We start from the raw sequence: 6,000 nt of genomic DNA, 5'->3' as shown, positions 1-6,000 counted from the left end.
GTCTGGAACAGAATAGAGAACCAAGAGATGGATCCAGCTACTTACCTTTATTTGATCTTTGACAAGCCAATTAAAAACTTTCAGTGGGGAAAAGATTCCCTATTTAACAAATGGTGCTGGGTAAACTGGCTGGCAACCTGTAGAAGATTGAAACTGGACCCACACCTTTCACCATTAACTAAGATAGACTCTCCCTGGATAAAAGATTTAAACTTAAGACATGAAACTATAAAAATACTTGAAGAAAGTGCAGGGAAAACTCTTGAAGGAATTGGCCTGGGTGAATACTTTATGAGGAGGACTCCCCAGGCCATTGAAGCAGTGTCAAAAATACACTACTGGGACCTGATCAAACTAAAAAGCTTCTGCACAGCCAAGAGCATAGTAAGTAAAGCAAGCAGACAGCCCTCAGAATGGGAGAAAATATTTGCAGGTTATACCTCCAATAAAGGTCTAATAACCAGAATCCACAGAGAATTCAAACGTATTAGCAAGAAAAGAACACGTGATCCCATCTCAGGGTGGGCAAGGGACTTGAAGAGAAACTTCTCTAAAGAAGACTGACGCAAAATCTACAAACAGATGAAAAAAAGCTCATCATCCTTAATCATCAGAGAAATGCAAATCAAAACTACTTTGAGATACCACCTAACCCCAGTAAGAGTAGCCCACATAACAAAATCCCCAAACCAGAGATATTGGTGTGGATGTGGAGAAAAGGGCACACTTCTACAGTGCTGGTGGGAATGCACACTAATACATTCCTTCTGGAAGGATGTTTGGGGAATACTTAGAGACCTAAAAATAGACCTGCCATTCGATCCTATAACTCCTTTACTAGGTTTATACCCAAAGACCAAAAGTCACAATATAACAAAGACATATGTACCAGAATGTTTATTGCACCCCCATTCGTAATTGCTAAGTCATGGAAGAAGCCCAAGTGCCCATCGACCCACGAATGGATTAGCAAATTGTGGTACATGTATACCATGGAATACTATGCAGCCTTAAAGAAAGATGGAGACTTTACCTCTTTCATGTTTACATGGATGGAGCTGGAACATATTCTTCTTAGCAAAGTATCTCAGGAATGGAAGAAAAAGTGTCCAATGTACTCAGCCCTACTATGAAGCTAAATTATAGCTTTCACATGAAGACTATAACCCAACTATAGCACAAGACTATGGGGAAAGGGCCAAGGAAGGTGAAGGGAGGGGGGAGGTTTTGGTGGAGGGAGGGTAATGGGTGGGGCCACATCTATGGTGCATCTTAGAATGGGTACAGGTGATTGCACTAATGTACACAGCTATGATTTAACAATAAAAAAAGGAAAAAAAAAATAAATCAGTGATTTTCAACTGATGGTGAGAAGATATTAAGTGTGCTGCAAAAATTTTTAAAGATCATTAATTAAACTATTTTTGAAAGACTTTCAAAAAAAAAAAAAAAGAAAGAACAGTCTGAGCAAGAACAAGATCTCCATCTCTAATAAAAAAAGAAAAAAGAGCGGGCATGGTAGGTGTCTGTAGTCCCAGTTTCTCTGGAGGCTAAGTCAAGAGGATTGGTTGAACCTGGGAGTTTCAGGTTGCTGTAAGCTATGATGCCATGGCATTCTCCCAAGGGTGGCAAAGTGAGACTGTTTCAAAGAAAAGAAAAAAAGAAAAGAAAATCCCTGATTTCATGCAGCTGATATCCTTGTGGTTAATCCCATACAAAGGAAAAGGGATTTTTATTTTTATCCCTTTTCCCTTTTCCTGAATACTGAAAACTAGAAAACCAATAAGATGGATTTTTCCATCCATACTGTTTCTGAAGTGTCTAGAAAACAGATCGGTGCTCTTACTGAAAAAAGAGAGAGTAGATGAGATGCCAAAAGATGTAGTTTCTAATCTTGCTTCTACTATATTCATGCTGTCTTCTTGGGCAAGTCATTTCACTATGACTGAGATGATATTTTACCCATGTATTTCTCAGGGTGTATAACAAGTAGATGAGATAATGCAAAAATGCTTTGAAAATGATACAGACGTCAGCCACTATGTTGTTTCTATAGATTGTATAGTTTCTATTTTTATAGAAATTTTTAGAACATTTATAGAAAATTTTGATTATGAGTTCCCAACAATTATGTTAACAGAAGAACAGGTTTCCAAAGTTAACATTGAATGTCCTTTTATGACTCATACTTTACCTGTCACCACCTGGTCTTTCTTCGGCACATTATAAACATTGTATAACCTTGAATTTCTATAATATCATTTAATAATATCTTGTATTGGTCTTAAATTGCTATCTTTGTTGGATTTGTTTTCCTAACCTCCTCGTAAAATCATCTGGTGTGGGCCTGTTTTGTGCTTGCCATGTATTTTCCAAGGCACCAGGCATAACCTGGACAGTGAGTGCTCCCCAAAATACTTCTTAATGAAGTGATTAAATGGATGGAGTTACTTGTATAACTCAGAGCATATGCCCTGTTTGTTATCAGCAGCCAAATGACGAGACAGTATAGTTAATGCTTGCCATTTTTTCCCTTTTTCCCCTCCCTCTCACTTTTTGTGGGATCTGAGAGAGATGGCTGACAGGACGTGGGTGGAAATAGATGAAACCGACAGGGAGTAGAGTTTCAAAGCTGCATCTATCTGTTCTGCTAAAGGATTATTTGTTCTAAAGGATTGATTTGAGTAGTATATAAAGTAGAGTGTATTAGAATATGTGAATTTTATAGAACATGTTTAAAGTGGAATGCATGACAGACAAACCTCTTGGGATTGTAAGAATTAAATATAATAAAGTTAGGTAATGCTTAGACCGAAATATTAATATAACTACGCTATATAACATCTTTTCTCTAAATTCTCAGGGTTTTAAATCTTGATTAATTAGACCTCAATCTATTTGAGAAAGAGTAACTGTAGGGTGTCCCATATGTATAGGAGAATGGGAAATTGTAGCTAAATGTACATTTATTTACAATATTCATTACAAAATTTTACAAATAGGTGGCCAACACAGAGAGAATATTTTCTACATATTTTGTAAATAAAGGTACATTTAGCTACCATTTCCCATTACACCTTATGTATGACGACTTTCTGGACACCCTGTAGAGTGGTAACTATAAATTTTTTAGTGAATGGGTAAACTAAGACATAGCTAAGTAAAGAGATTAATCAAACACAACTATTAAAAAGTTGAATCTATTCTACCTAATTTAGAATATTTTCAGAACTTAATTTGTAAATCTAACTTCTCATGTGAAAAAAAAGGCATGGTAACAAGTTTTGAATGCAACAGCATTCATCACTGCATGTACTTTATATGGGGTGATTACTCTGAATTTTATAATAGTGAACACAATGTAGGTAATTTTTGTAGTTAGCCAACCTAGCAAGAAAAGATACATATTTATGTGTTCTGTTTGGTTAAAATACATCTCACTGAATGTGAGTATGATGACCTTGAGTCTGCTAGGAAATATTATAGTTATTATGATTTTGATAATCTGAATGTTCATTCTTGCCTTTTTTGCAATTTATGGCTGGGAGTTTTAATGAATAAGTTGTGCTTTCTGGTCAGGCACGGTGGCTCGCACCTGTAATCCTAGCACTCTGGGAGGCCAAGGCGGGTGGATTGCCTGAGTTCACAGGTTCAAGACCAGTCTGAGCAGGAGTGAGACCCTGTCTCTAAAAATAGCTGGGCATGGGCTCTGCGCTCATTTCACTGTGGTTACGGTGCCAACTACATACACTGAGGCTGTTAGGTTTGAACCCGGCCCAGGCCAGCTAAACAACAATGACAATTGTAACAAAAGAAAAATGGCCAGGTGTGGTGGTGGGCCAGCTACTTGGGAGGCTGAGGCAAGAGAATTCCTTAAGCCCAAGAGTTAGAGGCTGCTATGAGCTGTGACGCCATGGCACTCTATGGAGGGCAGCATAGTGAGACTCTGTTAAAAAAAAACAAACAATAGCTGGGCATGGTTCAGCACCTGTAGCTCAGTAGTTAGGGGGCTGGCCCACATGCACTGGGGCTGGTGGGTTTGAACCCAGCTAGGGCTTGCTAAACAACAACAACAAAAATAGCAGGGCATTGTGGCGGGCACCTATAGTCCCAGCTACTTGGGAGGCTGAGGTGAGAGATCACTTAAGCCCAAGAGTTTAAGGTTACTATGAGCTGTGATGCCTGGCATACTGCCAAGGGCAAGAAAGTGAGGAAAAAAAAAAAAAAAGATCTGCTTTCTGTAAAGAGAGCCTAAATTTGAATTGGAACAAAATATGATGAGTTCCCAGCATAAGGGATGGTGAATTAAAATATTTGTCTTTGTCTAAACTGTTCATGACACTTTCTTTTTTTTATTAATATTAAATCATAGCTGTGAACATTAATGCGATCATGGGGCACCATACACTGGTTTTATAGACCGTTTGACACATTTTCATCACACTGGTTAACATAGCCTTCCTGGCATTTTCTTCTTTATTGTATTAAGACAATTATATTCTACATCTACTAAGTTTCACATGTACTCTTGTAAGATGCACCACAGGTGTAATTCCACCAATCACCCTCCCTCTGCCCATCCTCCCCCCCCTTCTCCCCCTTCCCCATTCTTAGTAAATTATCTCAAGAATGGAAGAAAAAGTATTCAATGTACTCAGCCCAACTATGATACTTTCAACTAGGAACTTTTCTCATGGTTAGCAGGCCCCTCTTAACTTTTCCAAACCCCAGGGAAAAGAGCCAGGTTAGACCCTTCCCTCCCCTAGCCTGTCAGACTCCTCCAGACTAAACCTTTTGGATCATTGTGTAGAAATTGTGTGTCGAAAAATAAAACTTTCCATATAAGATCAGGTGCCTCTCACAGCTCAATGGAAGGTGTGTACCTTCAGACTTAGGCTTTCCTGGCAATGGTGTCTTTGAGGGAGGCTCACTTCACTTCCAACTTGTTTCTTTCTCCTACTGTTCTTCTCCCACTTCAGATTCTCAGGGAAGCACCACCTCTACCTTCAGGAAAGAGCCCCATAAATTTAGCCAAGAGTTCTTTTCATAGTCTCAGCAAATCAGAGCAATACTTCAGGCCTAAGCTATGTCATACTCTGCCTCATAAATAAGGATGGAAAATATGCACTCTATTCTAATTCCTTCTCCAGGTCAGTTTCTAACTCGTTTTCAGAGATAGCACCATTAACCCCTGGAAAGGCTATTTTTCTTATTAGTATGATATTACTAGTGTTGCTTTTTAGGAATAGACAGCCTTCTCCTGTACTGTGCCACTGAGGAAGGGGGCACTTTCCTATCTGAGGCTTGGTACTGGTGGGCTGTGGTTTTTCTTCTTGATTCCAGAAAGGAATGGCTTCAACTCTGATAGAATTCATTTGCGCAGTAAATTATGTTCTTTTCATTCTAGGCCTCTCTTTGACAGATGAGTAGGAAGAGTTTGGCAATACATCCTACTACTTCTATGAAAATGGTTTCTAAATTGAAAAGTGCTATAAAAGACAATAATAATAATAATCATTATTTTAATCTCTTGAGCCTTCCAACTTTTTTTTTTTTAAAGACTTTTTCCTTTCTCTTTTCTATCTTTTGGGCCTTGCAAAGTGCTGGGAGCACAGCCACCAATCCTGGCTAGAATGAGCACTTCTATGATTAGAGTAGGACAGTTGAGACCTCTGTGCAAATCCCAGTTCCAAGGGACATAGTAGAGTACAAAATATTTTTGGAATGGAACAAACACTCCGATTTCCAACTGGCATGTATCTTTGCTTTAAAGCAAAGATATGACTAAAAGAGATGGCTTTTGTTTTGTTTTTTAAACACCTACTAATTGGGTTTAAAGTCCTTCAAATAACACTTGGGGCAAGTGGGAAGCTCCCTAATTTTTTTTGTTTGTTTAACCTTTCTGCACCAGGGATAAAACTTCAACTTCATGTTAAAGTGACAACATACCTCTTTTTTAAACAAGGAACATAACTTAAAACCAAATGCAAGAGAGATAAA

Source organism: Nycticebus coucang, chromosome 11 (genome assembly GCF_027406575.1).
Source record: "Nycticebus coucang isolate mNycCou1 chromosome 11, mNycCou1.pri, whole genome shotgun sequence".
Classification (NCBI taxonomy): domain Eukaryota; kingdom Metazoa; phylum Chordata; class Mammalia; order Primates; family Lorisidae; genus Nycticebus; species Nycticebus coucang.
This window is presented reverse-complemented; position numbering follows the sequence as displayed.